This window comes from Callospermophilus lateralis, chromosome 5, assembly GCF_048772815.1.
Source record: "Callospermophilus lateralis isolate mCalLat2 chromosome 5, mCalLat2.hap1, whole genome shotgun sequence".
NCBI lineage: Eukaryota > Metazoa > Chordata > Mammalia > Rodentia > Sciuridae > Callospermophilus > Callospermophilus lateralis.
In genome coordinates, this window is record NC_135309.1 from 17,328,186 (window position 1) to 17,355,617 (window position 27,432).

At 36.3% G+C, this 27,432-nt stretch overlaps 1 pseudogene across 1 annotated transcript; it reads right to left on the bottom strand.

Annotated features, from left to right (window-relative positions):
• Positions 1–348: 348 nt before the first annotated feature.
• LOC143399589 (protein Spindly-like) lies at positions 349–25,858 on the bottom strand (annotated as a pseudogene). Its single transcript, XR_013091418.2, has 12 exons — positions 25,649–25,858; positions 21,236–21,411; positions 17,948–18,122; positions 16,120–16,314; positions 15,414–15,554; positions 15,222–15,320; positions 14,999–15,136; positions 13,605–13,745; positions 11,292–11,395; positions 10,579–10,766; positions 3,181–3,499; positions 349–1,009 (listed from the first exon to the last, which is right to left on the bottom strand). The product of XR_013091418.2 is annotated as a protein Spindly-like (transcript).
• Positions 25,859–27,432: the final 1,574 nt, after the last annotated feature.

Sequence of the window (27,432 nt, forward strand, 5' to 3'; positions counted from 1 at the left end):
AATGTGAAAATATGTAGGTATATGTACATGGAAGAACCCTAATTCACCCACCTATAGAAAATATACATGAAATCGCTATGAACCAATCTATATTCATTTAGAAAGTTTAGCATTAAATCTTTTTTAACATATAGGTATATATTCACAAAATATAAAGTTATGTATAAAATACATATATTTATATGTAAGATCATAGGTATCAAGGAATTGAGAATCCCTGAAGTTTCTTTTTTTGACCACACCTTTATTCTTTTTGGATAATATCCTGTTATCCACACAGAATAAGAAAACACAAAGAGGAGAAATTGTTGCAATTTTATTTTATATTTAAAAAAAATTATTTGTCTCATATGCTTCAGTCATAAAGTGAATATAAATAAAGATACATATAGGTGCTTTAAACACTGACAAAATCTATAACAATATATATTTTCAAATCAAATTTCCTATTTTTACAATACAATGAAAAACTATGTTCATAGAAAGATTACATACGAAAATATAATAGTATATTAGTTCATTCTCTGAATATATGGCTCTGAAGGTAGGTTAAAATATTCACTTCACTTGAAAAAAATCCAGACACTACACTGCATGTAGATTTAAATTAAGTATAGTCTTCCTTCCGTTAACAGTTTATTCAGTGTGAATCACAGAAGATCCATGAAGGTTCATCACTTAAGAAACTCTCCTTAGAATCACAATCAAAATTGAAAGCCTGGTTGAGAAGCATGGAAATGCCGGCTCTTGATACAATGAGGAGACCTGAGTATTTCGAACTCAGGCACCACTCTGGCTCTTAACTAAACTCCTCAGTAACCTCAGGGCAAGTAGTACCTCCCTCTGATCAGAGAGAAGTCCTTACTGCTGAGGACCCTGGGTCTCCGGAGTGGATTTGGAGGACACGTATACAATAGGGTGTGATTTCTTACAAGGTTCTTTTTCCAATTTGCTTGCAGGTTCTTTCCCTTCATTAACGTCTGTTTGAAGCATTGACTCAGCGGCTAACCTACAGGCATTAAAGCATCCACTCTGAATTCAAATGTAGTTAAGGAAAAAAAATAGAGAAACAAACCCGTAATATATTGAGCCTCTAAGGAGGAATGGTGCTATTTTTTTTTAATAAGGAAAAAAATTAGTTGACTCCAGTACCATTAAAATACTAAATGACTCTTGAAAGGAATTATTCTTATCAATAGACTTAATTTTTAAATGTCTAGTAAATATGTTAAGGTTGATAAAAAAGGCCTGTTAAGGCCTAGATTAAAGAATTAAATCTGATGAGATATCTATCATGATAAGTACACATAACACAAAAATTGAAATGCTGGAGCAGTATTTTAAAGATAACATGACACACAAAAGGCCCATGCACAAGATGAAAACACCATGGGATCCTGGCTGCACAGATGTCTGTCTCAGACAATGAAAACACACTCAAACTGAGTTTCAACTAGGAGAATACTTAAAGAAAAATATAAACAGTGGGGAGATAATAAAATAGGCCTGCGAACACTTTAAAGAAGAGCATGAATTAAATTGATAAAGCATGCGACAGTGAAGTTTCCAATAAAAGCCACTTTTGTTATAAAATCATCTTCAGATTGTGTATCTAAGTTAAGCATGCAAGACACAAGGTTGGAAATGTCTGCAGTGAGCAGATGGACTCACACACACGCAAAAAAAAAAAAAAAAAAAAAAAAAATCAAGTGTTTTGTGGTATTTTATTTGTTTTTGTTTAACTAGCAAGGCAAATAGTTTCCAATATGCAATTTGAGTCAAACAATTTAACTAGATACATTGAAGCAATATTTTTTTCAAGCACAAAAGGGCAGAAGAAGAAATGAAGGCAACATAGCTGGCAAGATATGCACTGATGGGTTCTGGAAATCCACCTCTGGAAGACCATACAGGCCACACACACACCTACACCGTGAGCCACGCAAACCCGCACTGGCCATAGGCACACTCCCACAGTGAGCAACACACACACATGCACGGCCTGCGGAACTCGCCTCAGAACAGTTAGCGCTATGGGTACTGACAGGTAGCATCCATTTGTCATTTCCTCAAGAATATCAAGCTCTTATTTTATGTGACTTACAACATTATACGAAAACTCAAGGAAGGAAATAATTAATTAGTCTTCCTTACAATAACAACAGCAGCTAGAGTTTTATCATTGTTGAGTACATTTAGTAGCACTGAAAACTTAAAGAAAAATCAGATAAAACATACAAGGAAGTTCTTTCACATACGATGGACTGTTTTACTTTTTCGATCGAATGCACACAGAAAATGCCTGACTCTGTTCCCTTCTTTCTAAGAACAAAGTAGCCCTAGTAGCACCTTAAAAACCTCACTTCATTGGAGACAACCCAAGCTGGTTACTTTCACAGAAACAAGTTTGAATTTTACATGTCTAAAAGTGTTTATTTTTAATATACCTGCCATTGCTTTACACAACCTTCATCTTGATTTCCCCTCCATTTCCCTCACTCACTTCTGTTTATCCTACCCAGATCCTGCTGTGCATGCCCAGAACTCCAGCTGCAGCCAGTTACATCCTTTTCCCTCTGTTCACTTGCTCTTACCTTCTCACTTCTATTCCTTTTAAAGGACAAGGCCCTTCAACTGGTCCTTCAGATACACATATCTGACACTTTCTCTTTTAAGTCACAAATTCAATTATGCAGAAATTGGAGGCTTTGATGTTTTAGAAAAAATGGAAACAAATTACCTTGGATATTTAAAAATGTCAAAATAATTAAAAGTAATGTCTGAAGGACTGGTATAAACATCATCAAAAGCCATAGAAAACTTCACCTACATTTTCTTAACTAAACTGTCTTCAGACTACTGGAAAACCTTTGAGAAGGTAAGTTGATTGTTCCTTCATGGCTACTCCTTTACCAGGAGAAAAGTAATAGCACATTTATTCAAACCAACAAGAGAGATGTGTGGCTTTCTAATGACTCCCTTCTTCAGGAGTCCTTTCCCCTTGCAATCATTTTTGTCTTTCTCAAAGTTTTAGAGAAGTTGAAGGAGGGCAGATGAAACTGGGGGATTAGACTGCATGCAATATTGAGAAGACAGATAAAGAGACAAAGAGCATAGCTCATGCAGCGAGAAGGGAGAGAAAGGGAGGGCTGCTGGCTGCCTTGAAAAGAGGACACTGACCTGAGAGAGCCGGGCGTGTTCTCACTTCTTTCACTGAAGACTTGAGCAAGCTTCACACATTTCTTCTCCTTCTTTGGCTGCACATCCACGGGCAGATTTTTGTGAGGACAGAGAGGGGCAGTGGGAGTGTTTGCAGACACTGACTTTTCTAACTGCAAGTCACCTTCTGAAGGGTTAGGACAGGACTGTGTCTCCTTGTGAGGTGGGAATCTAGAAGTTCCTTCCCCGGCAGCACCACTGGCACATTCGTCTTCAGCAGGGGTCACATCCAGAGGTAGCACCTCCCGCCTCTTTTTGAGTATAGGAACTTCGATTTTCTCTGAGAATGAAAACCATTAGAAAAATCCAGTCAATGAACAAAAGACAGACCAAGGGAGAGCAGTTATACATAAAGTCTTTTCCTTTTTTCTATTCTTTCAAAATCCACTCATCACCTCACTGAAATCTATTTCTTTTTCTTTCTTTTTCATAGACTGCATTAATTAAAGCTTTTATAGGTTATTTTGACCATAATTTTTTCCTTGGGAACTCAATACAGGAATTCTAGGAATGAATAAAATGTTCTCTTGTGGTATTTTGATAAAAAATTCTGAGGGGAGATGGTTCCTAAGGGAGACCTTGGTGCCATGGAGATAAAGATGCAGTGGCAAACAGTCAGGGAGTTTAGGATCAAGTCTGGCACTTAGCAGCTGGATGAATCTGCAAAATGCGGATTAAAAATACTTACTTTGCTTTGTCTGTTACAAGGGTTAAATGAAAAGAACAGGTCAAACTCTAAATATTGGATATCCCTTGCTGCTCCTTTGAAACCCAGATCATCTGGATTTACTAACCATCCTCCTGTCCCTTTCTGTGTTCCGTTCAGCACACTACCCCTGAAATTCCTAATGGGTAATTTTTACTCACAGGAGCTTACTAGGATCAGGGAAGAGAAAAAGGACAAAAGAGAAGTCTTTTAAAACAATATAAAAAACTTCTCATTGTTGACATTTTCCCCACTATTGACCACAATGAACAGAGTTCAGCCTGTCAACAGGGTGGGGGCAGAAACCTCTTGAGAATCCTTAACCTAAAACATGTTGACAATACCTTTTGGGGAGGGGAGGGGAGGGAGTTAGGACCATCACATTCATGGACTTCTTTACATTTGGCCTTTTATTTTAAAATTTATACATAGCAAAGTTCATTTTTTTGTAGTATACAAGAGGCAGAGGGTGTACTGGGCTATTTTTTCTCAGTGATGTGACTTGCTCTAATAACTGTCCAAACATTTTTCCTTAAAGGCTACAACTGTACGAGAAGAGGTCGGGTAGAAATCTCCAGTGATAAATCCCCTACAGAACCACCAAGCTAAATAACTATATGCCACAAAAATACATTCACAAGAACTCAGAAAACCAGAACAGGCAAGTTAGACTGTGAAGCCCACAAGGGGAAAGGTTCCCTGTTACTGCAATCCCTTGTCCCCAAGCTTTCATGGTACCACCCCGCAGAAAGCCCCCAGAACTCAGTGTGTACACTGAAAAAAGTAAGCAAGAAATAGATATTTGACTTCCTCACCACCAGAGTCCCTCTGTGGGAGTCTCACTGCATGGGCTCACAGCAAGCACTGAGAATACTCAGTGGGATGCTCCTGAGACCAGCTAGAAGGAAGGAGAAGTAGGGCTCGAACTAGCACACAGAACTCGGCACTGGCCCTCCATCCCTGCCAGAGGAGACATGCTAGCAGACAGAATGTTTAGGAATGTTTACTGCTGGAGGCGGGGTTCATAGATCCTCTGGACTCAAGAGCCTGACTGGCTCTCCCACATGCCTTGAGTGTACTCCATGAATCTCCCATGGGTCCATCGAGGATGGAAACTGCATCAGCAGCAGAGTTGTCAAAAAACCTGCATCTAACCTGAGCTCAGGGTGCCCTCTAATGATGAAATGGAATACCATAGGCAGTCTGCTAAAAATGTCTAAACAAGCCTACTGAAGTAGAACAGTCACAAACAAGTCCAGACTGGAAAAAAAAAAAAAAAAAAGGAAGAGATACCTAATTCATCAATGCAGAGACAAAGATATATGTTACAAGGACTAAAAAGAGCCAAGGAAAGATGTCCTTATCAAATGGACAAAACATGTTGCCAAAGATAGACCCAAAAGACATTCATATGCATGATTTGGCAGACAAAGAATTTAAAATATCTGGTTTAAAAAAAAAACTCAAGAAACTTCAAGAAAACAGAGGACCAATTAAGAAAATTTTATAAGGAGACATTTAACAGATTGAAATAATTTTTAAAAATCAAATCCTGGAGCTGATAAATAAATGAAATAAAAAACCACTGGTGGGCATTAATAGCAGAACTGATCAAGAAGAGGAAAGAATTGGTGAGCTTGATAACAGGCTATTTGAAAACAGAGGAGAAAAAAGTATGAGAAGGAATGAAGAAAATTCATGAGATCTCTGGGACACCATTAAAAGAGCAAATCTATGTCATTGGTGTCCAAGAGGATCTAGAGAATGACAAAAGGTTAGAATTAAGTTTATTCAAAAATATAATAGAAAACTTTCCAAATCTAAGATACAAACACCCAATTACAGGATAATCAAAGGTTGCCAATCAGATTCAACCCAAATAACTCTCAAAGGTCAAAGACAAAGAGGACTATGAAAGCAGCAAGAGGAAAGAAAGAAGCAAGTGACACAGAAGGCAATTCCAATATGACTGGTGGACTTCTCAGAAAAAACCCAAAGGATATAAGGGAATGAGATGATATCCAAACTGCTGAAGGAAAAACATCTGCCAACCAAGAATAATGTACCCACCAAAGCTTCTTCAGAAGTAAAGGGAAGACAGACCTTCCCAGACAAAACCTGAATGCACTCACGGCAACCAGACCTATCTTACAAGAAAGACTGAAGGGAGTTCTTCAAATGCAAAGAGGAAAAAAAAAAAAAAAAAAAAAAAAGATGAGAATGTCTAATATGAAAACATCTGAAGGTATAAAAACCCACAGGTAAAAGTGAGCATTCAGATAAATCCAAAATAACACGGGAGCTAGGGGATGTAAACCATTTATATCCTTAGTAAGAAGCCTAAAGGACAAAACTAATACAAATACAGTAATCTGCTAAGGGATATGTAATATAAAAAGATGTAAATTTTAACATCAAAAACTCAAAATATGGGAGAGAAATGGAGTTAAAGAGTAGAAGGCTTTTTTCTTTTTTGCTTTTGAAATTAAGTTGTTGCAGCTCAAAATAACCTGTTGTAATTATAAGATGTTCTGTGAAAGCCTCATGGTAATCACAGAGCAAAAACCTTAAATAGATACACTGAAAATAAAAACCATGGGATCAAAACATGCTGATAGGAAAAAAAAATCACGTAACAACAAAGGAAGACAGGAAGATAAGAACAAAGATGTACAAAACAACCAGAAAACAAGTAATTACATGACAGTACCCAAATCTGACTCTGCTGCCTACAAGATACTCATTTGTAAGGAATATAGCCAGAGAGTGAACAAATGGAAAAAGATATTCCATTCAAATGGAAACCAAAAGAGAGTAGGAGTGGTTATACTTATACAAAATATGCTTCAACTCAAAAACTGAGGAGACAAGGCCATTACAGAACAAAAAAAAAGAGTATACAACAATTGTAAATATATGTCTAAATACATAAAGCAAGCATTATTAAATGTAGAATGATAGGCTGCAATTTTTTTTTGCAGTGATAAGGTACTTTAACAGCCCACTTCTAGCAATGGAAGAGCATCTAGCCAGAAAACCAGCAGAGAAACATCAGATTTAAACTGTACTCTAGACCAAATGGAGCTAACGGAATTTATAGACCTTTCCATGCACCAGCTGCAGCACATTCCTCTCAACTGCACATAAAATGTTCTCAAGGGTATCATGTCAGGCCACAAAAGAGAACATCAGAAACTGTACAAAGATGTAAAAATTAAACATACTTAGAAGCAACCAATAAGTCAATGAGGAAATTAAAAGATAAATTTAAATATTTCTTTTCATAAGTAAAAATGAAAATATACTAAATATGCCAAAACTTTATGCTTTCAGCAAAAGCAGTTCTAAGAAGGAAGTTTATAGCAATAAACTCCTACTTCAAAAAAAGAAGGAAGAGAACAGCTTAGTGGTGGAGTGCTTGCTTAGCACGTGAGATGCACTGGGTTCAATCCTCAGCCCTGCATATAAACAAAATAAAGGTTCAAAAACAATTTAATTTTTTTTTTTTTTTAAAAAGAAGGAAGAGCTCAATGTTTCATCTCAATAAACTAGAAAAAAATAAGAAAAAAAAAAATAAGACCAAAATTAGTAGAAGGAAGAAATGGTAAGGATCAGAGTACAAATAACCAAAATAGAAGAAAAAAAGAAAATAAAAGATATATGAAGAATTGGTTTTTGAAAAGATAAACAAAATGAATAAATCTTTAGCCAGACAAAAAAACAACAACAACAAACTCAAATAAATTTTAAAAAATCAGAGGTGAAAAAGGAAACATAAACTGACCCCACAGAAACAAAGAATTTTAAGAACTAGTAAATACAAACAAATTGGAAAACCTGAAAAAAAAAATTTCTGGAGAGCAGAAGGCAACAGCATATCAAAATAATTAAATACCACCATCAAATGGAATTCACCCTAGGATCTAAGAATGGCTTAAAACACAAATCAACAAGCTGATATATCACATTACAGACAAAAGGGCAAACACCATACGATCATTTCAATAGAAAAAAAATTGACAAAACTTAACATCCTTTTTTGATAAAAACTCTGAATAAATTAGACATAGAAGGAACACATCTCAGTATATTAAAGGCCATAGATGATAAACCCACAGTCATCATACTCAACAGGGTCAAAATCAAAGTGTTTCCTTTAGGATCTGGAACAAGACAAGGATGCCACCAGCATTCACTGTTATGACTCAACACAGAACTTGAAGTCCTAGCCAGAGAAATTAGATAAAAGGAAGAAATAATAGGCAGCCGAATTGTAAAGGAAACTGTCCCTGTTTTCAGATAATACAATCTTTTACAGAAAATTCTGAATACTCTACTTAAAAACTATTAGAACTAATAAATACAGTAAGGATATAAGATACTAAAGCCAATATATAAAAGTCAGTAGTGTTTCCATTCAACAACAGCAAATTATCTGAAAAAGAAATAAGGAAAGTAATCCCATTTATAAAAGCTATGGTTTTTAAAAAAAAAAAAAAAAAACGTGAAATAAAATAATTTCATCAAGGAGATGAATGAGCTCTACAGTGAAAACCATAAAACACTGGTGAAAATTGAAAAGACAGAAAGACATGGCAAGATATCTCATATTCATGAACTAGAAGAATTAATATTGTTAAAATATTCATTCTACCCAAAGCAATCTACAAATTCAATGCAATCCTCATCAAAATTCCATAATTTTCTTTACAGAAAAAGAAAAAAATAATCCTAACCTGTCTTAAACAATAAAATTTCAAATAGTCAAAGAGCAGAAAGAACAAAACTGGAACAATCCTAGTACCTGACTTCAAAATATACTACAGTGCTAAACTGACCAAAATAGCATGGTACGGGCACAAAAAGAGTGAAGACAGCAATGGAGCTCAGAACACATACTGGGGAAAGGACAGTCCTTTAATAAATGGTGCTGAGAAAACTGGATCTCCACATGTAGAACCATGAATAATATTCATTGTTTCTTCATTGAGAACATTCTCAACTTCTACAAAATCAACCTTTTTTAAATTTCACAGATGAATAGGATCGTGTGGTATTTGTCTTTTTGTGCCAGACTTCTCTCTTATCATATACAAAAATCAACTAAAAACTATAAAACTACTTGAAGAAAACATAGGGAAATGCTACATGACCACGCTCTGGGCAAAGGTTTTTTAGACAATCCCTCAAAAGCAGGAGAAACAAAAGCAAAAATAAGCAAACTGGATAATATCAAACTAAAAAATTTCTATAGCAAAGAAAACAATCAATAAAGTGAAGAAAAACTACAGAATAGAAGAAATTGCTTGCAAATTATACAGCTAACAAAGCATTACTATGTAGTATCTATAAGGAACTAAAAGAACTCAATAGCAAAAACCCTTCATATAATCTGATTTTAAAAATGGGCAAAAGACCTGAACAGACATTTTTCTAAAGAATACAGAGGTTTACAAAAAAATTCTCAACACCACTAAATCACTAAACATCAGGAAAAATGCAAATTAAAACCACAATGAGAAACTATGACACCCAAGTTAGAATAACTATTATCCAAAAAAAAAAAAAAAAAAAAGAAAGAAAGAAATTCTGGTGAGAATATGGAGAAAGGAGAACTCTCATATACTGTGAGTGGGTCTATAAATTAGTAGTCATTATGGAAAATAGTATGGAAGTTTCTCAAAAATTAAAAATAGAATTAACATGTGACCCAGCAATCCCAATACTAGGGGTGTGTGTGTGTGTGTGTGTGTTTTTCCAGATATCTGAACTCCCATAAACGGAGAAAGAAAATGTGATATGTATAAGTAATGGAATACTGTGCATTCATAAAAAAGGTACGAAATCCTGTCATTTGTGACAACTTGGATGAACTAAGGATCTTGTGTTAAATGAAATAAGTCAGGCACAAAAAGGCAAACACTTACACGTTCCTATTCATCTGTGGAATCCAAACTAGGTTGATTTTGTAGAAGTTGAGTGTTCTCAATGAAGAATGAATATTTAAGGTGATCACATGCTAATTACCTTCATTTAATCATTACACAATGTATATATAAATAGAAACATAATAAATGCCCAATTATTATGTGTCAATAAAAAATATAGAATTCCCAATATTTACTTGGAACACGGCCCCTGAGAATCAAGATTGAATTTTCTCAATCTTGCCTTGTTGTGACAGCAAGGCCACATAAATAAACTCTGCTCAATGGGATGGTGGCAGACAAACACAAAAGGAGTCTGAATCCTGCAATGCCTCCTCAGACTTTCATCGGCGGAAGAATAATCACAAGCACTTAAACCTAAACTGTGTTTAGATCTTCTATAAATAATCTGAATTAGCATAACTTCCAACATTAGCTGCTTATTTAACTTTTCGGTATGACAATATGCTACGATTTTAAGTGGAAAAGCCTCAAGTGTCAGTATGATGAAGCCTAGACATCCAAAAAAGCCACATATCACATTCATGCATACCTAGTTCCCTTTGAATTTTTCAGCTGTAAATTTCCCTTATTAACTACAGATTGATAACCACAAAATTGGTTTGTAATGAGATTTGCTAAACGCTATAGTTTGAAAAAAATGTTGACACACTTTCTCAGAGCTACTTAGGACTTAAAAGACAAAAACATAGGAAACTTGCATACCTTCAGGTTCATACTTCAGCTTTAATTCATCTAGCTTAGCTCTCAGTTTCATATCTTCACTTTCTGCAAGCTGAAGGCATCTTTCATTTGCAAAAAGTTTTCGCTCCATATCCAGGGCCCGCTGGCTCTCAAACAATGCTTTCCTCCGCTGTATGGACAATCCACTTTTGCTGCTTTCATTTTCTTTGCTACAGTAACAGAAAAGAAGAACCAAGGAATGTTAATATATAATTTTGTGTATAACTTAGTGGGATGAATCTTTAATTTTATATTTGAACACTTGGTTAAAAATATATTTCTTTGGGATTTCTAGTAACAAAGAAACAACAAATAATTAAAGTTTAACAATAGCATCCCCCGCTGCCAAAATTCATGCATTATTCCAAGGTGACTCATGCATAAATTCCTTTTAAGTTATGAGATACTTATTCTTGAAAAATTTGGATTATAAGAATATTTTCTATATGAAAGTCCTTTTTATTTACCAATCTAAAAAGCTAAACACAAATTATTTACTGAAAGTATTCTTCAGTAATTAGTAATTATTAAATCTTGCATAAAACTCATGTATTACACAAAGACATGTTATTGACTTTCTTTTCTGTGGAAATTTCTTTTGACAATTTGAACTTAAAAGTTTGTTATTATATGAATACCATCTATTAAAATAAATAAAAAGTCTTTATCTTCCATCTGCCAACCCAGACACCTACTTTAAGTTCTCAAGCTTTAGCTGAAGTAAATCTGTATAATAGGTGTTATCTTCCAGAGCACCGGAGTTGCCTGAAGGTTTTGAATCCATACTTTCATATAAATTCTAAAGAAAGCAAAAATTCTTATTACTTACATAACAAATTAGGTTACTGTATGCTTATTAACAGTGGCAGCAGCCACATGTTAATCTCTCATCCTTTGACAAATACTCTTCAAAGATCCACCCACTTACCTGAGTGCAGTAGGTACAAGAACCACCAGTCCTTCCTCAGGTAAGAAAAGTGGCTCAAGGTACTACGGGCAAGTAAATCAAGAGCTAGATTGTGAATCCAGATCTAACTCACACTCATATCTCTGACTCCAACTATACCTGTCTTAGGATTTCACTCTCCTGGCTTTTAGAATGAGAGAAGCAAATGCTTTTGGGGTTGAATTCTGGTATGACAAAGCTATACAATGGAAAAATAGGAAAAAGAGAGGAGATTCTTGAGGTTATTTTTGGTATCCACGCTTTAAATATTCTGATTCACTCTTTGAATATTTTCTTTACTGGAAAAAAAAAAGCAGATGTTTAAAAACTTGCAAAGAATTTCAGAGATTGCACATTTAAAAATCCTCCTAATTTAAGGTCACAATTTTCAAAGTATAGCACAAAGCCCCAGGGATAGACTACATATACCTGCCAAGTGACACACTGCAAATTTAGCTAAAATTAATACTTTTAATAGTTTTTAGAAGAAACAGAGATAAAGTCATATAAACAATTTTTTCTTCAAAAATGTCAAAATAAAGAAAGAGAAACTGTTCCAGATTAAGGAAGACTGAAGAGACTTCATGGTAAAACATGCAACCTTGGATTAGGCCCTAGAATCGAAAACACTAGATTTTTTTTTTTTCTTTTAAAATTTGTTTAGCGTATGTTTTCATCAGCTTTTTTTTTTTTTTTTTTTGGTCTCTGTGACCAAAAGATCTAACAAGAACAATGTAAGGAGAAGTTTACTTGGGGTTTATGGTTTCAGGTCTCAATCCACAGATGGCCAACTCTATTGCTCTGGGCCCAAGGTGAGGTAGAATATCATAGTGAAAGGGTGTGGGGGAGGAAAGTAGCTTAGAAAATGGTAATCAGGAAGCAGAGAGAGAGAGAGCTCTCTGCTCACCAGGGACAAAATTCCAGTCACCCCTCCAGTAACTTAACTCCTCTAGTCACACTCTACCTGCCTAAAGTTACTACTCAGTTAATCCATATAAGTGGATCAATCCACGGATCAGGTTAAAGCTCTCATAATCCAAACATTTCCCCTCTAAAAATTCTTGCACTAACACAAGAGCTTTTGAAGGACATCTCATATCTAAACCATAACAGGGTATCAATGATAACTGGCAAAATGTAAAAAGTAGCTTGGTTAATAGCATGGTTCAATGCATATCAATGTTAATTTGTAATTTTGACCATTTGCTTATATCTCCGATAACATCATGGTGCTTAGGGGTAAAAGGACATCTGGTTTGGAACTCACTCTCAAAGTTTAAGAAAAAACATATAAAAACAGAAAAAGTTATAAATCAAGCATACAAATAAGAAATAGGGAGCTCTGAGTCAAAGGCATGTAGAAGTACTTTCACTTTCCTGGAAGGTTGCACTAATTGCAAAATAAAATAAATTTATTAGAATTTATTAAAGACATCCATAAATTCCAGTGGATATACAATGTTGAATTGATAAAGCTCTAAAAATAATGGAACAGATAGCACTAAAAAATAATTACTGATGACATTCAGGCAAGAAATCTCACTGACATAACACTGAGCAGAAGACAGAAACAAGGGTATATCTATTACATGATTCAATTTATATGAAGTTCAACAGAATGTTCACATAATGTTGACACAAAGTTAGGAGGTGGGAGCACTTCATTTAAATGGAGCTTTTCTGGAGTGCTAGGAATATTTTATGTAATCTGATAGTAATTGTAAGAATATACATATACATATATAAATACGTGTGTGTGTGTGTATACATATAAACATATATATGTTAAAACTCAGTGAGTTGTACACTAAAGGTATAGGTACTTACAAACAATAACCAGATAATAACAACAAAAATAGAATAGATTGGTTTGTCTTTGCTTTAGTAAAAGAAGCATGGTCAATAATACTGAAAAGCAGAGACAAGAAAAAAATAATTTAAAGATTGGGTCAATATGTACTGAAACTGAAAGTCAATTATACCATGAGAAACCTATTTAAACTGAAAATTTAAGATATTCAAATAAAAATCCAGCCACATCTTTTCAAGATATTATCCGTACCTTAAATTTCTCCAGATTTCTAATTTCACCTAAAAGATGTTTTATTTCACCGTTCTTCTGCTCTAACATGGCAAACAACCGTTCCTGCTGCTCAAATTCAGTTTGAGATCCTTTCATCTGTAGCAATGTAGCAATCTGTAACTAGAATCCCCCCACCACAACAAAATTGAGATATTCTGATAAGCATATTTCTGGAACAATTTATATTTTGTACTAATATTATTTAGAACTTGTTTTGAAAACTAGTTATTTCTAGTCTAATAATTGGAAAATATACATCAATTAGTTTTGTTGTAGACATAACTTTGGAGTACTTCTACTTTTTAATGATATCTGAAGTCTTTAATATAGTTTTACCTAGTTTGTGATACAAAATTGAACAGCATGACTGTGGTCCAGAGGGTGTCATTTAACTGGTAAGTAAGCCTGGACAAATGTGGCCTGCTATTCACCATCTATACTAACTCCTGTTAAAGCGATTTCTCAAAATTCTCCATTAGCTTTACTTAAGTAGGGAAAATTGTTAAGCAGCTCAGTCACAAACATGATATTCACAATGATAAGAATGGGAAGTACCATATGAGTATTTTTCTACACTTTAACCCCAAGACAGTTCTGAGAGGCAAGTTCTATCACCTCTACTTTGTAAATGAGGTATGCCTTTTAGATGCTCTCAGAATATATGTCCCAGGTAACACAACTAGCAAATGACAACTATGCTTCAATCCAGTCCATCTAATTCCAAGTTCAATCAGTGACCTTTCCCATTTCTCTGGTAAAACTGACATCTTGAAAAAAAAAAATCTAAACTTTCTTCCAAACACCACCTTAGGAACATCAGGTAGAACAGACCATACATTGGAATTCTAAGGACTGCTATAATCTTGGAATCTTTCTAATTGCCATAAGGTTTTCTGTTACTTCTTATTTGTGTGCAGCAACAACCAACAAAACCCTTAAAATTACATGCTTTGAGGAGCTGCCAGAAAAGGGAACCCTAAATAGTTCAAATTTCCATCTAAAATAAGCCTTCATGAGAAGTGAGAAATGGCAAAAGCTAGTCTCATTTGATGCGGGGAACCCAGAAAGACTCAGAATAAGTGAGAAACAAACACTTTTAAATTCCTTTTCCCTATTCTACAAAGATTTAAACCTCCCTGGCAAGGTTAGTGAATGATCATTAAAATAAACAATTAGTAGTTGCTAAACACACTAATGTTTTTCCAAGATTAACTTTTTGAAAACATAAAAGTATCTTATGATCTACCTGGAATTTCTAATTTTTAAAAAAATCATGCAGTTCTAGAAAAAAATATAAAAGTATACCCCTTGAAGGAAAAGATGGCTTTTGTGACATATTTATCTATATAATGCGAATATGAAGTAGATTTAACAAACATTTAAGAGCGGTAATTCCACCCCTTCATTCTTTGCATCTGTTCTCTATTAAATGCATTTTGCTTCTTTAGTGACTGATACTTGACTTTCATACCGATAAGCTGGCGTTCCATTGCCGCCCTTCGATCTTCTACCTGGAAAACATTATATGTTTAATTGTTCTTGTACTAAATGAAATAACAGTTTACCCAATTCAATTATTAGAATACTTGTAAGTACCTCTGCAAACAAAGAGTTGCCCTTACTATTGGGATCCAAGGCTTGCTGGAGGGCTTGGCCCAATTGCACCTGCAGATCTTGATTTGCTACACGAGCTTTCTAAATTCAAAAGAAAACAATTTAGCTAATAGAAATTAAATTAGTATGAAAACAATTTAAAAACTGGAAACAATACTACTGTAATCATAATACCTCTAAGGCATTATAGTATGAAACTGCTTCTTTCTCCCGCTCTTCTTTAAGTCGGTCTACCTGGCGCATTAAGTTAGTACTAAGACGTTCTAGTTGTTCCTGTCTGTACTGTAGTTCCTTCACTTCTTCCTTGAGAGCATTCTATTCAACAGAAATCGAAAGACAAAATTCTCTTGAAAATGCTTTCATTTAGCAGCTGCTCAGCTAACTTATCTGTAGTGGTTCACATTCAAATTAAAACTACAAAAACCTGTCAAAGTTGTCAGATACCTATTAAAATTTTAAAAATTACTTAATTTTTCAGCAGAGAACCAAACAAAAGGCTCTAGAAACTGCTCTTTCTGACTGTGAATTCAGGGCTTTAATTTTTAATGACTCATAGTCTGAAATGAAAAATCTATGTTCACACAAATTTCAACTTTATATTATGACACAAACTAGGATCAGAAAATGTCTATGTCTTTTCAGAGCGTTCATTAATCTAAAGGTACTGTCTGCCTTATTTAATCAGGTCACCTAATACTATTTTATAAATAAAGTAATTCACCTAAACTACATAAAACATTTTTTGGATAGTTACATCAAAGTAGGTCAAAAAACACATTTCTTCCTCCACACTAGCTCATTAGAATTATTATAAAAACACATAAAATGTATGCAAAAGAAAAATTTAAAAATCTAAGAAAACACATGCCATAAAAATTACCTTCACACTTTCCATTTCAGTCAGCTCGACCTGAAGAGCCAGCATCTCTGAAGACATGCTTTAGTGGACTCACTCAGACATCATCCGTATTTCCTCCGATTTATGAGACAGGAGTTCCTTCTGGTGGTCTACTTTGTGCTTTAGCTGCTTTTCACTAAGCCTAGCTTCATCTAACTCTCCTTTCAGTTTTTCTATCTAAAGTATAAAAAAAAAAAAATCACAATTTTATAAATCAAAAGGTATTTTCTTTCTGTAAAACATCACTGAATGATCCAAACTTGTACAGAAGACCACTAGAGCTTCTAAGGAAACTCCAATAGTGACCCACCTTGTTTTATAAACAGTCCATTCTAGCCATCCAAGTGGTTTGGATGCATTAAAGCTACCAGAAGCACTGTGTAGCTGTGAAAACGATGCTGTGACCAGCCATGCCGAAGCAGAAGCCTGATTGGAAGGCTTCCACAACAGTCTAGGGGAGAGGGGATGGTGAGGACTAGAGCCACAGTAGCCTACATCAAGGTTCTGTTGGCCAAATCCCCACAACAGGCTGATGAATTCAACATGATTAGAAAGAGAAAGATATTGGGGGAAAAAAAAAGCCAAAATTTGGCAAAAGTGATTTAAGAACATCAGTAAGACTGAAAATTTTGTATTGATTTACTCTTTGCTCTACCACCTAAGCCATCTCCACAGTTGGTCCTTACTTCAGGCCCTGAAAATATATCCCCTATACTGCTACATTTGTTTATGTAATGAAAGCTACATGAAAAAAAAAAAAAAAAAAACACCAGGAGAAATGAAAATGCATCATTACCAGTCGTTACTGTCTAAAACCAGACTAGTTCAGACAAGCTAGACTATTTGTCAGTAATGTGCAGGAGGACGATGTATTTCACAAAAGCATTATTTGTTTGTTTTACCGTCTATTAGGAAAAAATAAACCAACTCAAATATGTGATTTCATTACTAAAAATAGAAAAACACTTAGCGCTAATTCAGTAAAGAATTAAGGCAGCAGTATAGGTTGTACACAGACATGGAAAAAAATCTTAGAAGATGCTACATAAAAAAAAAAATCTAAAAATTGAAAAGACTTCTGAGAAGACAATAAAAAAGTCAAGCAAGTTTTGAAAGAAAGGGTTTGTAAAAGTCTGGATTCCACACCAAGAGGAGCCATGGTGAAGTTCTGGATTCCTAAGTAGCAATCTGAAGGCTGAATGGGTGGGGGTGCTAGAAAGAAATGGGCATTCATGAACAGCTGTTGTCTATTTCGTGTTTATGTATGAAGTGGAGCTAGTATGTAATGTGTCATCAGATTATGTACACACTCAGTGACACAGAATTTGGTGTGAGGAAGACTTGCTTCAATTCACAACGGACAATTTCTAGCTCTCACCTTGTCCAATTTGCTTCATCTACCTAAACATTGGCTTTCTCATCAGTAATATGGAGATAACAATAGGATTTCCCTTAAAAATATATGTTGAAAACAGGATCATGTTTTTCCTCAAAAAATAAGGAGACTGCTTGACTATGACCAAGGATGCCTCAGTAGTTACTAAATAAATGAATCATAAAAAAAATTGCTGTTATCAAAATTGGAAAATTATATGTAATTAGAAGGCTATATTGATACAAGTCTCACTTTTACAAGTCATTTTATAAGTTTTTGTTTCTCAGTGTTTCTACTCTCAACATTAAAATGACAGAAAACTGATCTATGCTATTTTCACAGTGGTACTTGAGAAAAATCTTTATCACCTTACATTAACAGATGGTTGCATCAACACGGGGCATTTTTGCTCTGAAAACATACATATATTCAAACCTTGTTTTTTAGTTCATTCACTTCCTGTCCATGGCTTCTGCTTAGCTGCTCTTCTAATTGTTCTAGCTGCATTTTTGTTGTTGCTTAATAGCTTCACATTCACACTCAAACTTTCTAACATGCGACTCTTGAGCTCAACTTCTCTCTGAAGAGTATATTTTTCTTGTTCATAATTCTGAAAATAGATTCAATTACAATTCAATTACATAAAAATCACTTAAAGCTATTACATAGAATCAGTTCTCACCTTCAACTGGCTTATTCCTGTTTCATACATTTGCTGCTTTCTGAGGTACAACCTCATGTTAAATCTGGAATAACTTTGTAGCTCATCAGTTTTATGAAACCCTAAGGTATACTCTGAAAGTACAGTAATGTCAAAAACACTCAGGCTGAAGTTAGTACAGGCATCAACTCTAGAAAAGATGCAAGGAAACCACTTTCCAATCTGGGGCGCTGATGCCCTAGTAACCTGCAATGCAAAACATAACTGGGGAGGCATTCTCCGGATTCCAAAATCTGAATAAAAACTTTGTATGATGAGTACCACCAGGCTACCTTAAAATGTCCCTGCTTTTGGCTGGAATATCAACTGTCACAGCAGCATGTCTTATCTCATGCTGACCAAAAACTAGGCATTTGTTTGACGATTAGGAAAATAAGCTACTTATTATTTAGTGCAGTTTGATAGCACAACCTTCAAATCTGGAGTCCATCTGAGAGAGAACATGAAAAAGTAAAGGGACTTTTGGTAACAAAAGACCAGAAACAAGGTCTTAGGCATTCAATCTTCCATCTATTCCACACATACTTACTAAGAACCCAGCAAATACGCCAGGTAACAGAGAAACTCAAATACATATAAAAAATGATGCCTGACTTCAAGGAGGATCAATGTCTAGAGGAACAATAAACATACAATTCAGCAACTACATTAAGTCACAGTAACTGGTAAGTGCTAGCTCAGAATACACTTCCTGAAGGAAGTAATGTCTATATTGGTTTTGAAAGTATTAGGACACATGCTTACATACTACATTCTGATGCAGAGAACATCATAAAGTGAATAACTGTTTAACTAGTGAGATCATTCAGGTGTCTGAGCTCCACACACCATCAGATATCATTTGCATTTTACATGCAGGGATTGTTCCAAGACCCTGGGTGGATAGCTGAAACCACAAGTTGAACCAAACTCCATATATACATATGTACACACATATCTTGATCAGTTTTAATTTTAAATTAGGCAAGTTGGAGGTTGGTAACACAACTAATAACAATTATAATAATATGCTGTAATAAAAGTATGTGAATATGATCTCTCTCAAAATATCTCATTGTACTATGCCTAGGTGAGGAGAGGAAGTGAGGTGGAGCAGGTGGGATAAAGTAGGATGGCACCGGATTTCCTCACACTATTCAGAATGGCATGCAATTTAAAATTTATTATTTACTTATGACACTTTCTATGTAATATTTTTAGACTACAGTTGTCCAGAGGTAATTCACACTAAGAAAAGTGAAACTAGAAATAAGGAGGGGGCCTACTGTATGGTAAAGTCCATGATAGAGATATGGTAATTGCTTCACTACCCTGTAGAAGGCATTGACAGAGAAGTAGTAGCTCAAACTCCTTCATGAAGCTTTAAAATATAAGATAAAATGAAACTAGAAAAAAGACCTAAAACAAGTAACATTATTCCTCCAAAAGCACTTCCATTTTTGATAAGTTATTTCTCCAAATAATTATATATAACATGGTTTTATTTTCTACTATTAGATTTGTAATTCTTTGCTTTGCTTTATAATTAGGTATTGAGCTCATGGTCAAGAACAGTACCATATGGAAAAACAAGAGCTGTCATTAGTAACTTTTACCTGCTATATTTATAATTTTCAATTTTAGTTTATACCACTGAGGATTTACTAAATTAAACTGATTTATTCATTCTTTCAATAAATATTTGTGTGCAAAGCACTAGAGAATATAGCAGTGAACAACACAAAATTCTTAAGGACCTTGCAATCCTGGAGATAATTAGTACTGCAAAGAATTAAGAGTGAGTGATGCTACCAGGTGCAGTGGTGCACACCTGTAATCCTGGCGGCTCAGGAGGGAGGCAGGAGGATCACAAGTTCAAAGCCAGCCTCAGCAAAGGCAAGGTGCCAGGCAACGCAGTGAGACCCTGTCTCTAAATAAAATACAAAACAGGGCTGGGGGTGTGGCTTAAGTGCCCCCGAGTGCAATCCCTGCTAACTATACCCCCTGAACTCCCCCCACAAAAGAGTGAGTGATGCCGACTTTAGTTAGGGCTGGTCTCTGTGAGTGACATTTAACTGAAATCTGAAGATTGAGGATTCAATCTATGAAGAGTGGGTGAGGAACAACTAAGCAGGAGGAAAGAGCTCACATAAACCCATAAGGCAAGACTAGGATAGCCTGAACAAGGAAAAGCAGTTTCCTATGTTTGCAAAAGTCCAGCAGAAGTCAAATCACATAGGGATGTATAAACCCTCAGACTGTCTTTTGTAAATACAATTGAAAGCCTTATGCAGATTGAGAAAGGAGATGACATGATCTCTTGTGTTTTTCCATGAGAAAGAATGATTCTATGATGAGAAAGAATGATCTGAATGGCAATGATGGAGCAGCCAATCTGGTTAGAAGGCTGGGAGAAAGAAGACAGTGGCCTAGATAGATGTTTTATAAGTCATGTCCTAAGAATTTGTGGACTAAATGTGAGACTTCTAGATTTTTGGGTCAAGCAACTGAACGTCATTCAATTTACTAAATAAATAAGCTAAAGACAGAGAATGTTGGATTAGTAGACAGGGAATTAAATATTCTGTTTGTTTATATCAAGTTTGAGATAGTCTTAAGTGGGCAATTGAATACATTAATTAAGAGTTCAAGGGAGGACTATTGCTCCTCCCTTGAACTCTTAATTAATTGTTAATTAAACAGTTTAGGTTGCTAAACTACCATGGGGGCATTTAGATGATATTCAGAGCTCCAAAATAAGTGAGATCACCTATGTAGAGTGTGGACAAACAAAACTTAGTGATAAATATGGTAGGTAAATTGTGGTAGAAAGAGTAAACATAATTGAAACTCAGAACCAGCTGCTTTGGAAAGAATATCAGGAATTCATTAGCTCATTCACCTTTAATGAAAATGGCATAGATAGGAAATTAGATCTTCAGAAAATAAAATAATTACTGCTAGACAAAATAAACCTTCAATAGCTAAGCACACATCATAAACAGAGGAATCCACAGTCTTACCTCAGTCATGGTCATCATTTCATTACGACATTTATCTAATTGATTTTGCAATTCACTTTGGCTCTCCAATACTTGTAAACCATACTGTGAAGCTTTTAGTCGCACTTTTTCAACCTCTTTGAGCTTGCTTCGAAGATCTGCAATATCTGCCTCCATGTTCTTTTCCTGTTTTTAGTCTATTATAAATAGAAGAAATACAATTTTTTGAGCTTAAACAAACAAAAAACCCCTACAATAAAGGAACCATGTATCCCCAGTGCTACTATCATATAAAAACATAATATTAAGATTTTATTCCTGACTTCTAGGGAGTTAAATTTGCATTCTTGTTCTAAGAGCAAAAATGGTTTTGATAATTTTTTTACTTGAGACCAAACCAAAAAGAACAGAAAAAAAAAAAAATACACTTAATTGGGCTCCTAAGAAACTCAACATTAGGAAACTATTCAATTGTTATATGTTAAATGTCCATAATTACTAAGGTAGAATTAGTCTCAGAATTGTGTTACTATCAAAATAATCAAAAGTAAAAAGAGAGCAATGACAGAAACCAAGAAACTTTATGGTATGCATGCATGACTGCTACTTAAGAGTATAAAAAGACAGTTTTAAATCAGACTCACAAGATAAAGTAAAGAATATCCTGTCTTATTTTTTATAGTAGTACTACTTTGCTGAATGGATTTGTTTCATTGGAAACTGATTCACAGTATTTTTCTAATTACTCTTAACAGAGTATGTAAAATAGAAACTATGTTCAGAGCAATTTCCAGGCTAAGCCTTACAACTTTATACATAGGATAACTGTACTTTAACTTAACCTCAATTATTGTCCTTTCCTCTTTCGCCCTAGTCCCTTTAAGCCAAATTGAAACTGGACTTTGCTTTCATAGAGCATCAGATGATTCCCTATGTCTTAAGTTTATAGAATCATGCATTTAACAAACATTTACTGAATGCCCCATTAGCTAGGCTTCATTCTGGGCACTTCAGATCATTATGGCGTAAAACTGGCAAAGTTACTCATTCATTAAACTTACATTCCAAGAGGGGAAAATAATAAGTAACAGTGTAATAATTAAATACATTAGAAAATAGAATTGGAAGAAAAAAAAAAGCTCAAAAGAGATAGGTGGTGTAAATAGGAGACAAAAGATGGGAAATAGGTATGCCTCATTGTGTGGAAGAATGCTCCAGGCAGATGGGAAACCCTACTATGGAAAAAGAGTCCAAGACATGAACTAGAATTTAGGTCACAGATAATAAACGAGCCGGCAGATCAGTCCATTATAAAGAGTTTGGCTTCTAGCGTGTGTGAAATGGGAAGTCACTTCAAAGTCTGAAGTAGACAATTTGGTAAAATTTAAAAGAATCATTTCACTGCTGTGTTGAATAGTTAGGATGGAACAAAACTGGAAGCAGAGAGACTATCTGAGATAATAATGCCTCATGCTAGGTGGTGGCATAGTAGGTGAGAAATGCCCAGATTCTGCCTATATTTTAAAGGTAAAGCCAACATGATTTTCTTATATATGGAACATAGCAAAATAAAAAATGCCTTTAAAAAGTAAAAATACCTTCACGGCTCTGCCGGAGCAACTAGCAGAATGGAGTTGCCCTCATTTGAGATATTGATGTAAAGTTTTTTGGGGGCCAGGGGGACCAGGATTTCAAGTTTTGCATGAAAGATGTCAAGCAGGCAGCTGAATGAATATATGTGTAGGAGAGGGGTGTAGGCTAGAGATATAAATTTGGAAGTTATCAGCACAAGTCCTTCAGATTGAGTGTCAACAGAGGATGAACATAACAAAGAGAAGAGGACGAAGCACTGAACCCTACTAGAAGGTGAGGAAAAAGATGTAAAGTATATTCAGGAGTTAACAGTGAGGTAAGGAGGAAATCAAGAGCATGTGCTGTCTTAGAAGCCAATAAACAAAGTGTATTAAGGAGGTAGGAGAGATCATACCAAACGCTGCTGCTAAGTCAAATTGGCCACTGGATTTTGAATTTATGGAGGTCACTGGTGACACCAAGAGAATTTTGGTGGGAAGATGGGGTAAAAGCCCACTTGAAATGAGTATGATAGAGAATGGTAGGAGATGAAAAAGTGACAGAAAATACAGTTTTGCTTCAAAAAGCAGACAAGTAGAATAGTAGCTGGAATGGAAGTAGAGACAAGTTTACTTACTATTTTAAAGATACAAAACAGTATGTGTGTATACCCTAGGATAAATTCAGGACAGAAGATGACATAGGAGATACTGGAGAACTGCCAGAGTGATGTCCTTGACTAGAGGATGAGGTCTAATGTACTGAGAATATAGCATGGATATCTTCTCTAAAATGAAAACAAAGCATACAATATAGATGCTGATTAACTAGGGACATATAGTAGGTAGTATATTGAAGTAAACCTAGTTGGTTTTTTGTTCATTTATGTTTTGGTAGCAGGGTATTGGGGATCGAACCCAGGGCCTGGCCCATGCTAGGCAAGTGTTATACCACTGAGCTACATCCCCAACCCTAGTGTGACCTTTTAAATGCCTCACTTATCACTGAATTAGAAAACAAAGTTCTTAACTGAGAATCAGTAGGTAGGGGATATAGGGTTTTATAATAGGGTAAAATAGATACCATAAACTAACCAGTGCAGACTACTTTAAAATGCAAGACCTTTTCAAAACCTATATACAGTGAAGCTAGCCAGCTAACTGTTGCTTTATTAACAATAACTTATACTTGTTGGGGATTTACCACCCGCTAAAAGAAGTGCTTCAAATACATCATCTCATTTAATGCTCTTCATGAGCCCATGTTAAGCCATTATTATTATCTCCATCTATCAAAATAAAAATGAGGTTAAGCTCAAGGCCTCCCATTAAGGAATACACAAGGAAGCCAAAACATTAGTTCTCATTCATTCAAAAAATTTGCTGGAATTTTATTACATGTCAGACAATGCACTTAGTGTTGAGGATAAAATAATGATCCAAACACTAGAAAATATTTTGAATTTTACAGTCCATTAGTAGAAAGGCATCAAATCAAATAACTAAACTATAAGGTTACAAGTGTGATAAGTGCAAAAGGGAGAGCTGTAACTAAGGTGGTAGCTAAGCCTAGAACAAGAGGGAACTGTTCCCTGATTACGTGACTTTTCAGCTGAGCTCTAATGAGTGAAAAAGAATTAATCTATCAACCTGCAAAGAGTTAACCTATATCTTTAGCCATGGACGAACTAAAACTAATATGTGCTGTACATTTTGCTTGGTGCTCTATGTACATTTTCTTAGCAATGTTCTCAAAGATCTCATAGGGTAGAAGAACTTACATTTTAAACATGCAATCTTAATGTGGCACAGAAAGGTTAAGTAACTTGCTCAGGGTTATCAGTCACTCAGGAGCTCAATGAGATGGGAACCAGAGTCCATCTCCAAAGCCTGGTGCTCTAACCACATTTCTGTCTGGCCTCTCAAAAACAGCATACAAGCCATGCACAGTGGCTCACGCCTATAATCCCAGTGACTCCGGAGGCTGAGTCAGGAGCATCCCGAGTTCAAAGCCAGCCTTAGCAATGGCTAGTCCCTAAGCAGCTCAGTGAGATCCTATCTCTAAATAAAATACAAAACAGGGCTGAGGATGTGGCTCAGTGGTTGAGGGCCCCAGAGTTCTATCTCCTGTACACCGCTTCACCCGCACCCGCACCCCCCCCCCCCGAGAAAACAGCATACAAAAAACATTGGAACACAGGAAGCTCTAGAAATCAAAGCTGCCTAGGCCCTTCCACCTCCATCCCTTACTGGTGGCACAAATTCGGACAAGTAACTTAACGCCTTGTTTCATCATCTCCAATACAAGGAGGGTAATGACCATCTTACAGGCTTATTGAGAACATTAAACATGATAATGGATGGAATACAAATAGGGCAGGGAGACACGCATGATTTGAAAGTTTCGAGCAACGTTTTAAAAAAAGTAAACAAAGAACAAAATTCATATCGACGTTTTACTTGACCCAATGCATCCAAAATATCATTTCAACTCGTAATCATAATAATTGCCAGAGATACAGCTCTTGTGGGATACTACCTTTAAAATCCAGTGTATAATTTACATTTAATTCGGGTTGCCACAGTGGCTAGGGGGCCATCGTACTGGACAACGCACCTCCAGGGGCCATCAGTCTGAGGCCCCCAGCAGCCGCCTGGCCTTCCCTATTTATCCAGAGTTCCCCAGAGAACCGAGAACGTCCAACCGAAGACTGGGGCCCGACTGGAAGCCAGCTTATAAGAATTTAGGGTTCCGGGTTCGAAGGCGTTCCGGCCAAAGCCTCCGCCAAGACCCAGGCCCCAGGCTTCCTCAAGCCCTGCTCCCCGCCGCCTACCGCTCGTCTCCACTCTCACTAGTCTTTACCTCTGTCGTCCTCACTCCTTCCCCCAGCTGCTGGCAAGAGCTGAGAGGTCCCGGCGTCCAGATCCGTGATGCTAACCTCAGCCGGCCAGAGAGTTGCCCTCCTATTCATTTACCTGGTAGTCCTGTAAGCGCCAGGGCTTTTTGAACACACTTCCCGCGAGAACTCTCACTTCTCAGGAAACGTTCCTCTAACAGCGCGAGAAAAGCCAACGCCGAGGAGCGTTCGGCAGAAGCGCCCCGACCCCCCCCCCGCCCCCCGCAACGACTACGCAAGTGCGAGTGGCGAGCCCTGGGCTGGCGCAGGCGCGGACCTGGCCTCTTGGCGTGTCAGTTTTACCCCAGGTGGTTTTCCAGGCTTTCGTCTAGGTGTCTGCTTAAAATTGCTGTGTTTGTGGGGCTTGTGGTTGTTTATGTCAGGGCCTTCTGGAGGGACAGTGTCGGTTGGCGGGGATGGGTGGGACTGACCTTGGGGGCCGTTGACAGCGTTGTCCACCCACTAACGGACTGCGCGCGTGCCCTCGGAGGACCTTCCTGCAGAATCTCTTGTGGTTCTAGGACCCGGAGTCTGGGTGGCGACGTGGGTCCACGGTTACCATGTGGCTTTGTGCCCCACCTTGTAGCGCCTTGGCGCCAAGTTGCACACGGCAAACAGCCCAATAAGGTGCACAGGATACCTGTCACCTTCAGAGGAAAGCAAAGCCCCAGGAAGAAAAAATGGCTGTCTTAAGTGACAGAATCTCATATGAACTAATGCAGTCCGATTCCAGAATCCAGGCTCTTGAGAGCGTGCGTGTTTAAATAATCTTATTTTGTTAACCCAGTGTCTATACGTTATTTAAAAATTTAAGCATTCATAAAGAATGGCGTCCAACGTTTAGCGAACACTGCTGAGTCCTAGTAACCCTTATGGGGTCATCTTTTCTTGCCTATTTTAGGACTTGGTTTTTGGCTCCCCTCCCTTCCTTCAGCTTTTTTTCTTTTCTGTTGGAGGGTCCCTCTCCACAGAAAAAAATGTTGAAATACCTGCCATTGCAAAGTGAGAATAGTAATAATAATAATAATAGATAAAATTTTGTAATAACTGCCATTGCAAAATAACAACAATTTCCCTGACTCCAAATCAGGTACAACCCCATTTGTTTGCTTCTCTTTGTAACAAAACACCTGAAAAAAAAAATGTTTACAATTACTAACTTCATTTTCTTACATTTTATCCTTGCCTGCTCCAACTTCAGCTGGGGTTCAATTCCAACCAATATAGTGAAATGACACCTCAAGATCACCAGGGATTTTTTTTTTTTTTTTTTTTGGTACTGGGTATTGGACTTCTTGTACGTGCTAAGGATGTGCTCTACCACTGAGCTACACCTCAAATCCACCAGTGATTTGTATCTTGCAATATCAAGTAGTCAATAATTAGTTCTTCCTTCTGCTGAAATTTGTCAAGAGTTGATTGCTTTCATTAAATTTTTGTTTTATGTTTTGGGGTGCCGCACTCGCCTTGATTTTTCCTCTTTTCACTTTCTTTTGGATACTTTTATTCTGACTGAGTAGACCAGATTACAAAAGACTAATCTCAGTTTTAAGATAAGTAACAAAGATAACAGATGCATCTGAGGCCTGAATGAACCAAATGCTCATTCATTTTTAATCAACCCTGTGTTCTTTGATAAATGAAATAAATACCATTTCCCCTGTCATTTAACAAAGATTCCTCAACTCAGAAGTCAGGAAGACAGTATTCTAGCCTGGACCAGTAATGAAATGAAATAACTAATCCAAAG